Source organism: Elephas maximus, chromosome 1, assembly GCF_024166365.1.
Source record: "Elephas maximus indicus isolate mEleMax1 chromosome 1, mEleMax1 primary haplotype, whole genome shotgun sequence".
Classification (NCBI taxonomy): domain Eukaryota; kingdom Metazoa; phylum Chordata; class Mammalia; order Proboscidea; family Elephantidae; genus Elephas; species Elephas maximus.
The window spans coordinates 92,050,941-92,070,636 of NC_064819.1; the positions used below are offsets into that span (position 1 = coordinate 92,050,941).

Genomic DNA, 19,696 nt, shown 5'->3' on the forward strand with positions numbered 1-19,696 from the left:
ATTTATATCTGCGTTCTCAATTCTGTTGCGCTGGTCTATGTGTCTGTTGTTCTACCTGTACCAGGCTGTTTTGACTACTGTGGCTGTATAATAGGTTCTGAAATCAGGTAGAGTGAGGCCTCCCACTTTCTTCTTCTTTTTCAGTAATGCTTTACTTATCCGAGGCTTCTTTCCCTTCCGTATGAAGTTGGTGATTTGTTTCTCTATCACCTTAAAAAATGACATTGGAATTTGGATTGGAAGTGCATTGTATGTATACACGGCTTTTGGTAGCATAGGCATTTTTACTATGTTAAGTCTTCCTATCCATGAGCAAGGTATGTTTTTCCACTTAACTATGTCCTTTTTAATTTCTTGTAGTAGAGCTTTGTAGTTTTCTTTGTATAGGTCTTTTACAACCTTGGTAAGATTTATTCATAAGTATTTTATCTTCTTGGGGGCTGAACTTATTGTTATTGCTTCTCCTTTGTAGTCGACCTTTCTTTTATCCCTGGCTGCTTTTAAAATTTTCTCTTTATCTTTGGTTTTGGCAAGTTTGTTGATAATATGTCTTGGTGATTTTCTTTTTGGACCAATCTTAAATGGGGTTCGATGAGCATCTTGAACAGATATCCTTTCGTCTTTCATGATGTCAGGGAACTTTTCTGCCAACAGATCTTCAACTATTCTCTCTGTGTTTTCTGTTATCCCTCCCTGTTCTGGGACTCCAGTCACACACAAGTTATTCTTCTTGATAGAGTCCCACATGATTCTTAGGGTTTCTTCTTTTTTTAAACTCTTTTATCTGATTTTTTTTCAGCTATATTGGTGTTAATTCCCTGGTCCTCCAGATCTCCCACTCTGCATTCTAATTGCTCGAGTCTGCTCCTGTGACTTTGTATTGCGTTGTCTAATTCTGTAATTTTATTGTTAATCTTTTGGATTTCTGAATGCTGTCTCTTTACGGATTCTTGCAACTTATTATTTTTTCCACTATGTTCTTGAATAATCTCTTTGATTTCTTCAACTGCTTTATCAGTGTGTTCCTTGGCTTTTTCTGTAGATTGCCTTGTTTCATTCCTGAGGTCATTCATGATGTCTTGAAGCATTCCATAAATTAGTTTTTTTATATTCTGTATCTGGCAATTCCAGGATTGTATCTTCATTTGGGAAAGATTTTGATTTTTTAGTTTGGGGAGTTGTAGAAGCAAGCACGGTCTGCTTCTTTATGTGTTTTGATATCGACTGTTGTCTTCGAGCCATCTCTAAGATATTGTAGTGATTTATTCTATATTTGCTCACTGAGTCTTATCTTGTTTTGCTTTCTTTCAATATACGTAGATGGGCTACTAGATTGTGCTGTCTTGATTGTTGCAGCCCTTGACTCACTTACGACCTATTACCAGCTGGTTTGGGCTGTTACCAGATATATAAGCCTGAGTCCATTCACTGTTCTTGAGTATAATCTGATTTTGTGTCACCAAGTGTGCGGTGCAGACTGTCACCTATCCACCTAGAGAAGTAGTGGTGATATTTGTATGTACCAGATTCTAGTTGCAGCAGGGTTTCACACTCCAGGGGAGGCAGGATGCTGACAGGCTTCCCCCAAGTGCCAGAGATGTAGGTGTGTCCCTATTCCTAAAGCACCTTGGTGGGTGGGCTCTGCAGCTGTACCTTAGGCCCCCAATGCAAGTACCTCTACAGATTGGTAGGTGTCACCCTCCTTAGACCCCTAGGGCAGGAGGATAGGTGGTCTGGGGGAGCTTCAGCCCTCAGTTCCCTGTTGTGGGTCAGTGAGGGCTCTGTTGAATACGCAGAGATATCAGACCTGGGTAACTTGTCTTTCCAGTAATCTGCTAAAACAATTACAGGCAGATCCCTATCAGAAATGCCTTTGCATTATAATAGTCACCTTGTTCCCTGTAGGGATTAAAGCCCAAGACTGTGGATCTCATATGCTTGGCTGGAGCTGGTTCTGTGTTTTTAGTCCAATTAGGGAAGGATTTTTGGTCCCTGGGTTTTTTGAAGCTGCTTCTCTCAGGCCAGGGGAATGGGTTAGGAAAGGACCAAAAAAAAAAAAAAAAAGAAAGAAAGAAAGAAAACCTGCAGCCCAGTTCTCTCTCTGGCTCAGGAAATTCCAATGTTAATGAAGCTGCCTGGGAGAGGGAGGAGGGTGTTCAGATAAATAGGAGAGAGTAGCACCCCAAAATATAGACAAAGTTACTTATCTTGCTTGGGATGACTGTTTTATCTGAGATTCCTGAGAGGCATGTCCACTGTGTACACTGGCTGGGTAGAGATTGCCCCTGAGGGTCAGGCTGCGTCCTGTGCTTGGGCTGTCTCAGAAGCTGTGGTTAGTTCCTCTGCTCCCACTCCAAAGCCCAGTGCCAAGGTTCCCTGGGTGGGACGCCGCACTCCAGACTCCAAAACTGGTGCTGCCTCCCGGTGACTTCTCCTTCTGTCAGCTGCGTCGCTGTGCTGCCTGCATGCACTAGCTGGGCTTCCCCCGAGGTCAGTTCAGGGGGCTAGGGCTGGGCCCCTTCTTTGTGCCATCACAGGATGCTGTCTTCGGCTCCCCTGTGCCCAGTCCAAAGCCCGGCGCCAAGGTTTCCTGACTGGGACGCTGGCTGCAAGCTCCGAAAACAGTCCCTGCTTCCCCGTGGTTGTTCGTTCTCCGTCTCTGTTACTCAGGTCAACTCTTTAGATCTGTGTTTGATGGTCAGGGTTCGTAGATTGTCATGTATGTGATCGATTCACTTGTTTTTCAGGGTCTTTGTTGCAAGAGGGATCCGAGGTAGCTTCTACCTAGTCAGCCATCTTGGCCCCCCAACTATCTGTGAGTTCTTTGTGGCCATTGCAATGAATTACTGGACAGAGCAGAGAAGCAAAGACTGCCGTGGAAGGGATTGGTGGGGTCAGAATTTGTAAAGATGGCAGAGAAAGGAGGCATGTCTAACCTTCTCCACAGAGGAACCAGACTTGGGCTGTTGATCTTGACTCTCCTTCCCCTTTGAGAAGTTAGAGGAAGTCAGACATGCCAGTTTTACATGTCAATCCTGACACAAGGTGACTCCATGTGTTACATAGTAAGACTGCTCCCTAGGGTTTTCTTGGCTGTGATCTTTTATGGAAGCAGATCGCCAGGGCTTTCTTCCTAGGCACCTCTGGGTGGATCCGAAGAACCAACCTTTAGGTTAGCAGTTGAGTGCAAACTGCTTGTACCACCTTGGGACCTTCAGCACTTCTTAGACACTTAATAAAAGAAAGGTCAAAGCTGAGAAGCCAACAGGAAGCATATCCTTTCTAAAATTTCTTTTGGCTTGTTTTCAGGGCAGCATCTCTGAATTGTAACACTGGACATTTCTATTCCCCCCATTGTAAAGGGACTCCTGAGGTCAAATGAAAAAAAAATGCCACTCCTGTTAATTTGTAATTGTGAGGTCCCTACCCACTTCATGGGCCTCCCTTTGGATTAGGTAGAATAGAGAAAAAACCAGGGGAAGAATATGACAGCTGGGTCGTTGCCTTCAAGAAATTTTCCCTAGAACAGACAGACCAAGAGCAGTAGAGCAACAAATGGGAGCAGGTCCATCAGGGAGGTTTGATCTTGCGTTTGCATTCTCACCTTTCCCCTTTGCCATCCATAAACCAAATAAAGAAACCCATTGCCACAGAGTTGATTCTGACTCATAGTGAGAATATAGGTCAGAGTAGAACTTCCCTTAGGGTTTCCAAGGAACTGCTGGTAGGTTTGAACTGCTGACCTTTTGCTTAGAAGCCAAGCTCTTAACCACTGTGCCAGCAAGGCTCTTAGCCAGGCCCAAACTTCAGCATGATGGATATTACACAATGGCAGGATACAAGGTCCATCCCCATGGTATAGCCTCCTGGAGAATGCTCATGAGGTATTCTGAGAACTTCTCTAAAAAGTGGTCTACTCACACCAATTACCCTGGTTATCCCACAGAAGAAGATTTATTGTAATAGACCTATTATGGTAGAGAAAGGTGCAAATGTGTTTTTATTCATTGGGATATTATTCAAATAGTGGAAGTTTCACTTAACAATAAGTGGACATTGATGACCACGCTCTCTCACTTTTGTTCCAAGCCTTTTTGAGACAGATTCCCACTTCTGCATTAGGCCAGTCTTCGTGTGCAGCAATTTTAGTCTAATGGCTTCTGTACTGGGTGGTGGGTGGTTGGTTTTTATTTTCCTTTTCAGAGACATGAAGTATCTTTCTTCTTATCTGATTTTCCAGACTTCAGGGCTTCTTTAGGGGGAAACGGCTTAAGGAGGGTTCTGGGTGGACAAGTCCTTGAGGATTTGCTTAGGTGTCCCCAGACACTGTGTGCTGACTGCCTCCCAAAGGTCCTAACAAGGCCTCTTATGCTGCTGTGTAACTAGAGATGGTGACAGATCCTCCCAGCCCCATCACACAGCTTTCACATGAAATCTGGGATCAGAAAGGTCTCTTAGTGTTTCTTGAAGGACCTCACGTTTGGCTTTGTTTCCTCTGTTTTCTATATTTGGATTTGGACAAGTTTCCTCTGCAATTTACTCTCTGGAAGGGTATACACTGAAAACCCAGCTCATTTTCAGATTCTGAACGGGATTAAAAAGTCCGATTGTCTAGTTGCCTGTGGTGGGCACAGCGGGATTGGCTACCCAAAAGGATTTGAAGTGTTTTTAGGAGAATCTTCCTCTCCCAGTAGGGCAGAAGTAAAGTCTATAAGGAGTCAAACAGTCTATGGACATCTCTGGGATGAAGGGAGTAGAGCTATGTATCTTTTTGATGTGAGTCCTGAGGGGAGTGTTTGAGACCCTGTGTTTGCCAATAGATCAGTTCACTGAGCAAGTGTTTCTACTTGCAGTAAAGTCAAGGGGAATGGAACCACTTTGCAACCAACAAAGCACAGATGAGAAGATAAAAATGAGAACTTCTGGAGAAATCCTTGTTTGTAGAGTTCTCTTAAACTTTGTACTTGAGATTGTATAGCAGTATCTTCTTGAAACAACTTCCAAGTGAGAAAGTCATTGAGAGGATATTTAGCAAGTTGTCACAGGGCAAATATTGAAAAATTAGTGCTTGAGCAGTACCTGAAAGGCCTGGCCCTCTGCCAGAGGCCCCACAAGCACTGCTGTAGCCTAAGTTGGCAGGAAGAGTCAGATGGTACTGCCATATACTGTCTCTGGTGGAAATTACTCATACCACAGGGAGAGCAGGCCAGCTAGCCTCTTTCCAGGTCTTGGAAGGTTGTTATTATTAAGCCTGGAGGCTTCATCATTATAAGAGGTTCATGGCACCTGGAGAGCCACTCATCTCTGTCTCCAAGGCAACTACAACCTACTCTCTGAACAGCTGACATTCCTACCCCCTTTGGGTCTTGTCTCTTCCGCAGACTGTACACAGGCAACAGGTGCAGTAGGTGTCCCCACAGCTGCTGAAAGGAACCCTGGTGACATCTGGCCTCTTGGCACCAGGATTCTGCCCTCCCCGGTGTGAGGAGGCTTCCAAAGACCCATGTGACTTTAGGAATATCTACAACTCAGTAATGATGCTGTGGCCTTCCAGGCTAACTAGTCCCTTCCTGGCCTCCTCAGGGGTGGTAGAAAGAGTTATTTTCAACAACCAGTTCATTCAAGAAAACCGCTTACTGGCTCACCCATTTATATTCCTAAAGCGAGAGTGGTGGGTGATTGGGGTGGGGTAGCTCCCGGGTCCTGTGTTGCAGCTAATTGCATTTGTCACCGATGACCACAGAGGAAATCGCTAAGACCTTAGGATGAAAAGTATGAATACTTGTGTACAAGCTACAGTTTTGAGCCTTAACCTTAGTTCACACAGAAGAAGAGCTCCACTGCCCCTTCTTTAGGAACTGTTTGTGCAGATGGGCTGGCTAGACTTCTCAACAGTTCTAACTTGCAGGTGGGCACTTTACATGCAAATGGTTCTGATGACCTATGTGGCTGGGTACATCACTGACTGTCCCCGGGAGCTCAGAGCCACAGCCAGGCTGTCCCTCAGAGAAGGCGCAGTGTTTGGCACCATCAAAGCAGGGTGGGAAAAATTCTCAGTCCAGGAAGAAGCACCACTGTTGCTGGTTACTTGCTTACCCAGTAAGAACTAGATGAACCTCAGACCAGATTATGCCTCTACTTTTCTGTAGTAAATACAATTGCGCGTCCCTGCAGGTGGTCCGAAGTCCTACTCTCCTCAGTTGGCCTGTCTGCACCTCTACTTGACCTGACATTTCTTTAGAGGCAGGATAGGTTACACTCTTTTTACCCTCTTCCCAAATAAAAAAAATTCCCAAATAATGACGCATTAAATGAAGAAATTTCCTCTTCAGAGCCCTGTAATGCCTACGCCCCCAGCCCCAGCCCTCCTCACTTTAGGTCCTACTGCTGACAGGGATTTTTCACAGGGAGAAGTCAGAAAGATCCACAGAACGGGGGCAATCTGATAGTCCCACAGACCATGACACTGAGGCAGAAGAGTGTAAATGATGTATTGCCCAAGACTCGCTTGAACTGAGTTGCCATATTATTTCTTCAGGTGTTTGCAAAGCAGCCTTGACGTGTCTCACTGAGAATTCGATGGACACAGATCCTGATGAGCAAGGAGCTTCAATCAAATGCACTCTTTTCACATTTGGTTGAAATAAACCTCCACATTTGTAAAAGAGTCACTGTTTGTCATTTCAGCGCATACCCAGCCACCTCATCGCCTCCATTTTCAGGAAGGGGGTGAGGGACGCAGTGGCAGAGGGAGCCCCACCATGCCCCTGCTACATGTTCCTATGCTTTGTCTCTTGAACTCACATAGGAATGAGCTGGGGAAGGCGGTAAAAAGCTGGCCTGGCCAGCCCCGACTTAGTGGTTGAATCAAGGTAAAGATGCTGCAAGGCTGTCAGTACTCTAGAACTCCACGGCTGCGAGTGAACCCTTACGTGTCATTTTTTTCTGGGAGTGGGTTTAGGGCAGAGGTGAAAAAGGCCACAAGGATGAAGGAAGTTGGCCCACTGGTAGTATGTGCTGAGCAGGAAAACTACCTGAAAGAAAGTCTTGGAAGCCCCAAGTCCATTCTCTCAGAAGTCTCCTTCCCAGCAGGCAACAAGTTGAGAAGGTTCTAATACGTTCAGTAATTAACACTGGGACCAAATGGCCGATACTGTAGATTTTATGAAAATGTTTTAGATTGTCTTCACCATTAACTAGCTACTTAATGCTTCTTGAAGTCTAACTTCAACTAGGGGACGGGACTTACACGGCTGTGTGCCTTTAACCCTCTACCTCAGCTTCTCTGAAAAGGATCTCTCTATGAACCCACATGGCAGAGGCAGGAACAAACACCAATGCCTAAACATCTACAAAGAAAGGTGCAGGCCACAAGGAAGTAGTAGGGGATTACTGGCTTTTGCTGACTGTTGAAACTCAGTGCTACGTGTCCAACTCCCTCTTTGGAATATGTGGTAAAGCAAAGGATGGCTTTTTCTAAAATGAAATAAAATGTTGTGTTATGAAAAAGAAAACATTAGTGCTTGATTCAAAGATAGTTATGATTCCAGGATGATCGTGTCTCCCAGATGGCAAGAGTGAGGTGGGCCAGGGCCTTTTCTCAAGGATCAAAGAGAAAAGCATCAGGGAGATAAGCACTGGTAGGTTATCTCACAATTGGGTACAGTGAAGAGCCTGGTGTTGATGGATCACAAGTGTCTATTCCTATTCAGATTCCAGTGCTCAGAACCAGGTACAGAATGTGGCCAACACTCAGGAATCAATTATCTAAGCAAAAGAGGGCAGGTGTAAGTGGACAGGGAAAACCCTGTGATTTCTGCCTTGGAATAAATTTAAAATGTTGATATGCTTACCTTGTAAACAGGCAGATGGGCAGGTAGGTGGATCAATGGATGGGTGAATGGATGGATGGACAGGTATGAATTTTCCGTGTGTGTCTCTCTCTACCTCTGTCTATGTTCGTCTGCACTTTGTCTCTATATTTCTGTCTGTATCTGCCATTGTCCCCTCATAACAAAACCTCTGCTTTCATAAGTAACATCTTTTATCTCATTTTAGAGGATCTTGCCTGTAAATTTTCTTACTGGTCACACAACAACCAAAAAAAAAAAAAAAAAGAAGGAAAGAAATCTGTGAAAACCAGGATAGGGGAATCAAACTCTTCTGACTTGGAGCAGAGGGAAGGTGCATGGAGCTGAGGTCTGCAGGGGAGAGCAGGGCTGTGTTTCACTTGCAGAGTTGAGCCTGCTGAAAGCAAACAGAGAGTGGGAAGAGTGCCCAGACATTGTGCCCTGGTGGATTTGAAGGGAGGGCTACTCCTCCAGATCTCTCTCTAAGTGTCCTTCGATCCTTGTTCTCTAGGTCCAAGTCGTTGGTATGAAAAGGATTGGAGAATTTCCAGAGTCTTTCAATCAGTCTCTTTTCATTGGTCTTTCTGCATTTTCAAAACATAGCCAGAGATACAAGTTGGTAGTTGCAATGGAAATAAAATTGTAGATAATTCTTGTGAAACTTGCTACTCTTCTGAAACTTTCTGTAAATGCCAGAGTTACGTTTTTGGTCACATGTCAAAGTCAGGTGTGCCCAAGTCAGAGTTAAGTTAGCTCTTGAGCTCTCTCACTCTGGGTGGATTCTATGTGAACCATATTTCCAGTGAGAATTTTAGAGCCAGAGTTTATTGCTCCACTATTGCTCCTATTTTTCAGAACAAGAAAGGCTAGCTTGATATCTGTGAAGTCCAGGCCTGTCTGGAAGGCACCTTCATTTTCCCATGGATGTCCAGCTTCCTGGTCAGCCACATCTGCCTCACTCAAACCGCAGTACAGAAAGAACCCTCCTGTGCTGCTCACTCAGAATCAGAGAGAGCAGAGCAGCGGTGCCCCTGGGTGGCCACAGGGCTGAGGCTAGACTATCCAAGCTCCTCTTTTACCCCTCAATTGGGATATCGTCAGGGTCTCCCTCTGCTCCCAGGAAACTGCACAGAGTTCTGGACGTAAGGGTTGCCTTGGTCACGGGTCAGGCTCAGGTCCGGTTCAGCTTTCCAAAATCCACATTGATATTGACATTTCCTTTCACCACTGGGTGACTCTGGACTTTGGCCCCAACACAAACCGAGGCCTCCAGGCCATAACAGGTGAGATTCAGGCCTGGCATTGGTCTATCCCAAAACTTTGGTACCCTAGACCTAGTCCCTCAGCCTCCTGGGATGGGACCTTGGATTTCTGGACCGTGTCCCTTGCTCCTGCTGCCGCTTTTGGGAGTGGAGGCTGCTCATCCCAGGAATTAGTTCTGTGAGTCTCCAACCCCTGAGGTCCAGGAAGGAGGGAGACCCCAGAGAGGTGAAAGGAAAAGAAATGGAACATGAGGGTGTTGGGGGAAGGAAAGAGGAAGGAGCCAGGGAGGAGAAAGAAGTGGGAAGGGTTACAGGTTCTGTGTCTAGGTATGTTTAGCGACAGGCACAGGGCGTTTGGAATCGGTGGCAGCTGGTTTGGTTTTTTTGTTTGCTTGTTTGGGGAAAGAACTAAGGACAGGTGTTAAGACACTCAGCCCTGGGTATTCCAGGGTCCCACTCCTGGGAAACGATGTCACCGCTGTGTCCGAGTCCACCCCTGAGCAGCCTGCGATTACAGCCCTCGGCTACCTGGACGGCCAACTGTTCGTTGCCTATGACAGCAAGAGCTACAGCGCCAGGCCCAGGGGCCCTCAGCCCGCGGGCAGGGAACCGTTTCCTCTGCTGGCCGCCAAGGAGACAGCTTTCTTGGAAGGTGGCTCAGAGGAAGTAGCTTAGTGTCTGAAGACCATCATGGGCTACAATGAGCTCAGCGGTGAGTCTGGCCCAGGCGTCAGGCCCTAATTCCCCTGGATCCCAAGGGTGGGCCCTTCGTCTGTCCCCAGTTTCCCATTTCTTCCTTTCTACCTCCTGGGCTCCGAGGGCTGCCCTGCACCCTCTCCACTCTCTGAGTGCTTAGGGCCCAGGCGTCCTGCCTCTTTCTATCTCCTCTGGCAATCCAAGCCTCCGGAACTTAAGTCTAGACCCCCTTAGGTCTCTCTCCCTGCCACCCCCAACCCTTCACTTGTGGCCCCTGCAGCTTGGTCCCAAATCTCATTTCTTCCCTGACAACTAATCCAGGGGTTTGGGGGTTTCGGGCCAGGGGAGGCCGCCCCAGGGCTCCACACACTGCAGCTGAGCCACGACTGCGAGCTGCGCAGCACTGGGAGGTTCTGGCGCTATGGCTACGACGAGGACGACTTCACAGCTTATGACCAACCACCTGGGCCTGGAGCGTGATGCTCCCCGAGCCCGAGAGCCCGGGCGGAGGCAGCTAGTGGTCGGGCGCCGCCTGTCTGCAGTGCGCAGGTGGCTGGACCGAGTGAGACATAGCGCTGCGGGCCCTACTGGCTGCGGGCCTTGGGGGCCAGGCACCAGTCGGTAAGGAACCCACAAGCACACACAGAAACATCATTCCGAAGCACACACAGAAACATCATTCGGAATCACACAGTGAGAAAGACTCCCACGCCCAACCATCCCAGTCCCAGATCCATGTCTTAACATGTTCAGGTCTCCGGTTTCAGTTGATAATGTGATAGATTAGAAAGCATTACTTGTTAAAAACGAAAAAACAAAACAAACCCGTTGCCATGGAGTCCATTCTGACTCATAGTGACCCTAGAGGACAGAGTAGAACTGCCCCATAGAGTTTCCAAGGAAAGCCTCGTGGATCGAACTGCCAAGCTTTTGGTCAGCAGCGGTAGCTCTTAACCACGACACCACCCCGGTTTCCATTACATTATATTAAAAAAAAAAAAAAAACCCAAACCCACTGCCGTTGAGTCGATTCTGATTAAACCCTGGAGGCGTAGTGGTTAAGTGCTACGACAGCTAACCAAGAGGTCGGCAGTTCGAATCTGCCAAGGGCTCTTTGGAAACTCTACTGGGCAGTTCTACTCTGTCCTGTAGGGTTGCTATCAGTATGAGAGATGAGTTACATGACATAAAAGAAAAAAAAATTTTTTTTCTTTTATGTGGGGGAAAACAGAACGAAGAAGGGAGTCATAGGGAAATGGGTGGTAATTTGAAGTAAGGCGATCAGGTAGGTGACATTTGAGCAATGTCTTGAAGAAGGTCAGGGGCTGGGCCATGCAGTTAACTGGGGGAAGAGCTCCCAGGGATTACCCTTTGCGAATGCCTAAGGCTCCCCACGGGGGCAAGCACTGACCCTGCAGCGGAAATGGAGTTTGGTGGACCAATGCAAAGGAGCCCTGGTAGCGCAGTGATTAAAGCGGTTAACTGCTAACTGAAAGGTGGGCGATTCAAAGCCACCAGCGGCTCCGCAGGAGAAAGGTGTGGCGGTCTGCTTCATAAAGATTTACAGCCTTGGAAGCCCTATGGGGTCATTATGAGTTGCATTTGACTCCACAGCAGTAGGTTTGGTTGGTTTGATTTTGGATGACTTCCTGCAGGTTGTGGGGACCTGGATTTGTGTGTTCCTTGACCACATTACCACCTGGGGTTTCTTAAAAACTGTAGGATCGAAAGATGAGGAAGGGGCTGGTGAGTGGAGGAGGCTCGGAGGGAAGAAGCTGAGGTGGAGTCCTGCCCCCACCCTGTCTCTGTACTGTTTCTTGGATCTAGTGGACCCCAGGGTCGTGGTGACCCAGCAGAAGGACCCTGAGGGCAATCACACCCTGTGACATAGAGCATTCGGTTTCTCATCTGCCAACATCACACTGACCTGGCTGCGAGACTGGAAGGAGCTGATCCTGGACTCAGGACTCGGGGGAATCCGATCTGGGGGGAATGAGACCCACAAGGGCTGGGCAGCTGTGGGGGTCCTCCTGGGAGAGCAGCTGAGATATACCTGCCTGGTGGAGTACCTGGGTCTGAGGGGGCCCCTCAGTGTGACTTGGGGTGAGGTGTTATCAGACGACCATGAATGAGTGGGGGGTGAATCTCATTCAAACCCTGCTCATACTTTCCACCCTTCTACTCAGGCCCCTCCCTTCTCTCCTAAATGGAGACTCTGGAAATATTCTCAGTGGCCCTCTGATCACTCACATCTCAGCCCTCACTGGGAAGTCCGCCTCACTCCAACCTCCTTTAATCCTCTGGACCTTCTGTCACAGCCCCAGGCTCTGACCTCTCTCTCTTCTACCCTCCAGGGAGTAATGGCTCACTTCCCACTGATAAGCCAACTCTAGGTGAGTCTGCGCTCTAGCTGAAGCTCAGAGAAGGAAAATATTCATGGTAAAGGGTTGGAGAGGGAGAGAGCGCACAACCAGAGAAGAAGCTGAAGGGTTGAGGGAGGTGACGAAGAACGATATTCCCACATCATCATTTCTCTCTCACGATCTGTTGTTATAGGTTGAATTCTGTCCCCCCAAAATATGTGTTTTAAATTTTAACCTCTATACCTGTGGTTGTAATCCCATTTGGGAATGGGTTGTCTTTGTTACATTAATGCAGCAGGAGACATAGGGTGTCTCTTGAGTCAACGTCTTTTGAGATATAAAAGAGATTGAACAAGTGAGCAGGGCAGAAATGGGGGGAAGAGAGATGCTATGTCACGTGGAGATCCCCAGTGAGCCAAGGAATAGAAACTGAAGATACAAAGACCTTCCCCCAGAACTGACAGAGAGAGAACGCCTTTCCCTAGAGCCAGCACCCTGAATTGGACTTCTAGCGTCCTAACCTGTGAGAAAATAATTGTCTGTTCGAGCCACCCTCTTGTGTTCCTTCTGTTAGAGCACCGCTAGATACCTAAGACACAGCCCAAGGAAGCCGTCTTTCCCCTATACCCAAGGACATGGGAAGAGCAACAGGAACCGGGAGATATTTCAAGTGGAAGAAAAATAAAAATGTTTTCTCCCTGTTTGCCTTACTCCTCTTACATTGCTGGCCAGTGTTTGTGGTATAAGATACACTGATTTGTTCACAAACCCCAGAATCTCAGATTTGGAGACTTTCTGTGAACTGGAAAGATATTTTTTGGAAAGCCTCCAAATAGCAGGGAATAATATTAAGGATATTCTAATACCTGGAGACTTGAAACAAATGATTTCCAGAAGGGATCAAAACATTTTTGGAGAAAGGACCATTGATGTTTGGTTCTTAAAGCATTTAGGCCCCAAAGCCCACTCTTCAGACAAAGATTAGACAGGCCTATAAAACAAACAATAACACTTGTGAGGAACATGCTTCTGAGTTCAATCAAACATACGAGGCCAAACAGGCAACTCTTGTCCTTAAGTAAGACCAGAAGGCAGGACAGGACAGGAACTGGATGAAAGGACACTAGAAACCAGGGTGGAAAGGGGGGTCGTGCTGTCACATTGTGGGGATTGAAACCAATGGTACCAAACAATACGTGTATAAATTTTTGAATGAGAAATTAACTCGAGCCGCAAGCTTGCACCTAAAGCACAATAAATTTTTTTTAAAAGCCTTTAGGCACTAAAACTATGATATAGTATTAACGTCAGAAGAATTTTTCTTTTAGCTTTTATTTTGAAATAATTTTAAATTTAGTGTAAAGTTATGAGTTAGTACAAGGAAATCTCATATAATTCTTACCCACATTCTCCAAAAGTATCATTTTTGCCATATTTGGTTGTAGATAATGATTTGAGTATAAGTCAGAAATATTCTCCTTTTATGTCTAAATATTTTATTGTATGTTCCCTAAGAACAAGGACATTATCTTTCAGAATCAGAGCACAACAATCAAAACCAGGAAAATTAACATTGCATAAGTGCAAAAATGGCATGGTGTCAGAGGTCCTCTAACCTCAGGAGCGGAGAGGAGAATCACCAAGGCCGATTCCTATGAGGTGGAGGTCAAACATACCTCCACTCTCCAAGCTTTTCACCAATTCTGACATTAGCCGTCCCTCTCACAGCACTTTCTACTTCTAGGTTAGATAATTCTTTGTAATGGCCACACAGAACTCACAGATCATGCCCATGATTGTGGGGTTTATTAGGAAAGTAAGAGGTTACAATTCAGGATCAACTTGGAGGTAACAGGAACAACTCAGGATACAGTTCTTTCATCAGGATAACTTCTTAGCTGCTGCCACTGGGCCTTCCTCTTGGCCTGAGCCCTGCACTGTCAGCCTGGCCTCTGCCCAATCTTGGGCTTGGCCTCTGCCACAAATTGGGCCTAGCCTTTTCCCTGCTTGGACAATTGTTCAAAGCTCTGTAGCTCCACAGATAGGTGTCCAGAAGAACCCCATTTTACCAGGAAGCCTCCTGTCTGAAGGTATCCAGCTCTCCCTCTCTGTGGGTCGGCAAGTCTAGCCTGCTGGTCCCGTGCCACTGTCATTTCTCACCATTTCTGGTGTTAAAGATCTGTCTCCTGGGTCTAGGTGGTTTTCGGCACAGGGACCCTGGGTCCAAAGGACATGCTCCACTCCTGGCTCTTCTTCTTGATGGTCGTAAGGTTCCTCCCTTCCTCTGGGATTGGCTCCCTTTAAGCGTAGCAGCCCCCAAGTGTCTGTCAGTTTGTCGTACTGTGGGGGCTTGCATGTTGCTGTGATGCTGGAAACTATGCCACCGGTATTCAGATACCAGCAGGGTCACCCATGGAGGACAGGTTTCAGCTGAGCTTCCAGACTAAGACAGACTAGGGAGAAGGACCCGGCAGTCTACTTCTGAAAAATATTAGCCAGTGAAAACTATATGAATAGCAGTGGAACCATGTCTGATACAATGCTGGAAGATGAGCCCCCCAGGCTGGAAGGCACTCAAAAGATGACTGGGGAAGAGCTGCCTCCTCAAAGTAGAGTCGACCTTAATGACGTGGGTGGAGTAAAGCTTTCGGGAGCCTCATTTGCTGATGTGGCATGACTGAAAATGAGAAGAAACAGCTGCAAACATCCAATAATAATTGGAACCTGGAATGTACGCAGTATGAATCTAGGAAAATTAGAAATTGTCAAAAATTAAATGGAACACATAAACATTGATATCCTAGGCGTTAGTGAACTGAAATGGACTGATATTGGCCATTTTGAATTGGACAATCATATACTCTACCATGCTGGGAATGACAACTTGAAGAGAAATGGTGCTGCATTCATCATCAAAAAAAAAAAAAAAAAAAATTTCAAGATCTATCCTGAAGTACAATGCTGTCGGTGATAGGATAATATCTATATGCCTACAAGGAAGAGCAGTTAATACGAATATTATTCAAATTTACACACGAACCACTAGTGCCAAGATGAAGAAATAGAAGATTTTAATCAGCTGCTGCAGCCTGAAATTGATCGAACATGCAATCAAGATGCATTGATAATTACTGGTCATTTTAACCTGAAAGTTGGAAAAAAGGAAGGATCAGTAGTTGGAAACTATGGCCTTGGTGATAGAAACAATGCTGGAGATTGAATGATAGAAATTTGCAAGACCAATGACTTCTTCATTGCAAATACCTTCTTTCATCCACATAAATGGCAACTACACACATGGTCCTTGCCAGATGGAACACACAGAAATCAAATCGACTACATCTGTGGAAAGAGACAATGGAAAAGCTCAATATCATCAGTCAGAACAAAGCCAGGGGCCGACTGTGGGACAGACTATCAATTGCTCATATGCAAGTTCAAGCTGAAACTGAAGAAAATCAGAGCAAGTCCATGAGAGCCAAAATATGACCTAGAGTATATCCCACCTGAATTTAGAGACCATCTCAGGAATAGGATTTGACGCATTGAACATTAGTGACCGAAGACCAGACGAGTTGTGGAATGACATCAAGGATATCATACATGAAGAAAGCAAGAGGTCATTGAAAAGACAGGAAAGAAAGAAAAGGCCAATGTGGATGTCAGAGGAGACTCTGAAACTTGCTCTCGAATGTCGAGCAGCTAAAGGAAAAGGAAGAATTGATGAAGTAAAAGAACTGAACAGAAGATTTCAAAAGGCGGCTCGAGAAGACAAAGTAAAACATTATAATTGCATGTGCAAAGAGTTGGAGATGGAAAACCAAAAGGGAAGAACACGCTTGGTATTTCTCAAGCTGAAAGAACTGAAGAAAAAATTTAAGCCTCAAGTTTCAATAGGGAAGGTTTCTATGGGGAAAATATTGAATGACGCAGGAGCATCGAAAGAAGATGGAGGGAATACACAGAGTCATTATACAAAAAAGAATTAGTCGATGTTCAACCATTTCAAGAGGTGGCATATGATCAGTAACCGATGGTACCGAAGGAAGAAGTCCAAGCTGCTCTGAAGGCATTGGCGAAAAATAAGGCTCCAGGAACTGATGGAATATCAACTGAGATGTTTAAACAAACAGATGCAGTGCTGGAGGTGCTCACTCGTCTATGACAAGAAATAAGGAAGACAGCTTCCTGGCCAACTGACTGGAAGAGATCCATATTTATGCTTATTCCCAAGAAAGGTGATCCAACTGAATGTGGAAATTATAGAACAATATAATTAATATCACATGCAAGCAAAATTTTGCTGAAGATCATTCAAAAACAGCTGCAGGAATATATCGACAGGGAACTGCCAGAAATTCAGGCCAGTTTCAGAAGAAGACATGGAGCCAGAGATATCATTGCTGATGTCAGATGGATCCTGGCTGAAAGCAGAGAATACTAGAAGGACGTTTACCTGTGTTTTATTGACTATGCAAAGGCATTCGACTGTGCAGATATAAGAAATTATGGGTAACGTTGTGAAGAATGGGAATTCCAGAATCCTTAATTGTGCTCATGAGGAACCTTTACATAGATCATGAGGCAGTTGTTCGGACAGAACAAGGGGATACTGATTGGTTTAAAGTCAGGAAAGGTATGCGCCAGGGTTGTACTCTTTCACCATATCTATTCAATCTGTGTGCTGAGCAAATAATACGAGAAGCTGGACTATATGAAGAAGAATGGGGCATCAGGACTGGAGGAAGACTCATTAACAACCTGCGTTATGCAGATGACACAACCTTGCTTGCTGAAAGTGAAGAGGACTTGAAGCACTTACTAATGAAGATCAAGGACCACAGCCTTCAGTATGGATTGCACCTCAACATAAAGAAAACAAAAATCCTCACAACTGGACCAATGAGCACCATCATGATAAACAGAGAAAAGATTGAAGTTGTCAAGGATTTCATCGTACTTGAATCCAGAATCAACAGCCATGGAAGTAGCAGTCAAGAAATCAAAAGATGCATTGCATTGGGTAAATCTGCTGCAAAGGACCTCTTTCAAGTGTTGAAGAGCAAAGATGTCACCTTGAAGACTAAGGTGTGCTGACCCAAGCCATGTTATTTTCAATCGCATCATATGCATGTGAAAGCTGGACAGTGAATAAGGAAGACTGAATAAGAATTGATGCCTTTGAATTGTGGTGTTGGAAAAGAATATTGAATATACCATGAACTGGCAGAAGAACGAATAAATCTGTCTTGGAAGAAGCACAACCAGATGCTGCTTAGAAGCAAGGATGGCGAGACTGTGTCTTACATACTTTGGACATGTTGTCAGGAGGGACAAGTCTCTGGAGAAGGACATCATGCTTGGTAGAGTACAGGGTCAGCGGAAAAGAGGAAGACTGTGAATGAGGTGGATTGACACAGTGGCTGCAACAATGGGCTCAAGCATAACAATGATTGTGAGGATGGCACAGGACCGGGCAGTGTTTCGTTCTGTTGTGGATACAGTCGCTATGAGTCAGAGCCGACTAGATGGCACCTAACAAGAACAGCAATAAGCGTAGCAGAGTAACAAAATGGACCAATCTCCTACAAGGGTTGCAGGCACCTTATTTGCATTATAGCAGGTTGTCCAATCTCCTTGGTGGGCCTCAGCACCTTATTTGCATAGTCCCATCTAACCAATTTGTGGGAGTCACAAAACCATGGCTAGAAGTGTCATATAAAGTAACTCACTGCACTGCAATTAGCATATGTGTCCTTATTTAACCTTTGCAAATTATCACAGTAATGTTCTTTATAGGCATTTCTCCCAGTCTAGATCTAATTCAGAAATATACACTTCACTCAGTGATCAGGCTCTTTAAAACCACAGCCAAACCTATTGCTGTCACGTCGATTCTGACTCATAGCAAGTCAAAGTAGAACTTCCCCATACGGTTTCCAAGGAGGGGCTGGTGGATTCAAACTGCCAACATTTTTTCCTTTTTTGGTTAGCAGCCAAGCCCTTAACCATTCTGCCACCAGGGCTCTACCACATAGCTGAAGGGGCTGGTAAACCCAAGATTGGCAAGTATGCTAGCAGGCCACTGACTCACAGACTTCAGACACTAAGGAATCCGAAGATCAGGAGGTAACCTGCTAGCTCAAATCCCAAGAACCAGAGGTCAGACGAACAGGAGCCATATGCAGTGTACAGAATGAGCAAAAGCCTGCAAGACTTCTCAGAAAGTCTACCTATATTGAATGCAGGCTACACCCCCATGGAAACTCCCTTTCAACTGATTGGCTAGGTTAAGCAAAGATTTTTCGTATAATATTTTGTTTCTCTATTTGCTTTTTACCTATATTTCTCCTTTAAATATTAGTTTTAACAAAAATTTATATATTCTTATAATTTAAAGACATTATAAAAGGAAAAATATTTATAGAATTTTGTGTTTGCTCACATGATTACTTAAAGATACCATCACGGAGGTGATCACATTATATCAGGTCTCATCATGGAGGTGATTACATCATTAAACTACAGCCAAACTACATCATAACTGCCAAACCACTGAGAATCACGGCCCAGTCAAGCTGACACACAGCCTTAACAATCACAAAAACTTTTATCTTGCTGTCAGAGAACTAGCGTGAGGGTTCTGCCAACTGCTTAATGTGTCTATTTGGATTATATATTTGGAAACCAGGGAAATGACTGCCAAGTAGTTGTGTGGACATGGAGAATCTGCTGAAAGATGGAAGGACCTGAACTAAAAAAAAAAAAAAAATTTTTTTTTTTTTTTGAACTAGGACCCCACTTATTTCCTTTTCCCCATATGCCTCTCTTCTAATGGGGGGTCCATGATGTTTCTTTAATTGTTCTAGGTATGTTCATCAAATTGAACCCTATATCCGATAGCCCCAGATAGGGAAAAGGGTGGAAGATGTGTTCTAGACAGTTGTGTAGTCTAAGTAAGCTTCAGCAAAAGTGTGGAGGAATCCTTGAGCTGAAATCAGCTGACAAATGACTCCTATGTCTCTCAGGACGGAATCTTCCTTAGTATCCTGATCACACTAAGTCGTTGATGGAGAGCAGCCCATAGGAGATGTGGCCTCACCACAAGCACTATGATGGCTTTCAAAATGCAGTAACTGAGGCCCTTGGGAAATTATTATATTTTTTTTTATAGAGTCACTATGGGTAACAATCAACTTGATGGTAATGGTTTTTTTTTTTTTTAATAGTAGAAGTTCAGAAAGGCACATTCTCATGACTGTCACAGTTTATAGCATGGTTCAAGTTCTCTCTATCCTTACTGTGTTCTCTGCTTATTCTATCAGTTACTGAGAGAGGGAGATTGATATCTCCAAATGCTATCATTAATTTGTCTATTTCTCTTTTCAGTTGCGTCAGTCCAGGCTTCATCTATTTTAAGCCTGCATTAGGTTTATGCAGCCCTGGTGGTGAAGTGATTAAGCACTCATCTGTTAACTGAAAGGTTGACAGTTGGAACCCACCAGCTGCTCCATAGAAGAAAGAT

General features: G+C 45.1%; 1 protein-coding gene and 1 long non-coding RNA gene across 3 annotated transcripts in view; one reads left to right on the top strand and one right to left on the bottom strand.

The window, feature by feature from the left end:
• Positions 1-6,629, top strand: part of LOC126078235 (uncharacterized) — a 274,476-nt gene extending 267,847 nt beyond the window's left edge. The window contains exon 3 of the long non-coding RNA XR_007518002.1: positions 6,539-6,629. This is a non-coding gene — a long non-coding RNA (uncharacterized LOC126078235). The remainder of the gene's footprint in view (positions 1-6,538) is intronic.
• The window catches only part of LOC126078018 (HLA class I histocompatibility antigen, A alpha chain-like), a 317,484-nt gene that overhangs the window by 270,318 nt on the left and 27,470 nt on the right, over positions 1-19,696 (bottom strand). The window lies entirely within an intron of this gene.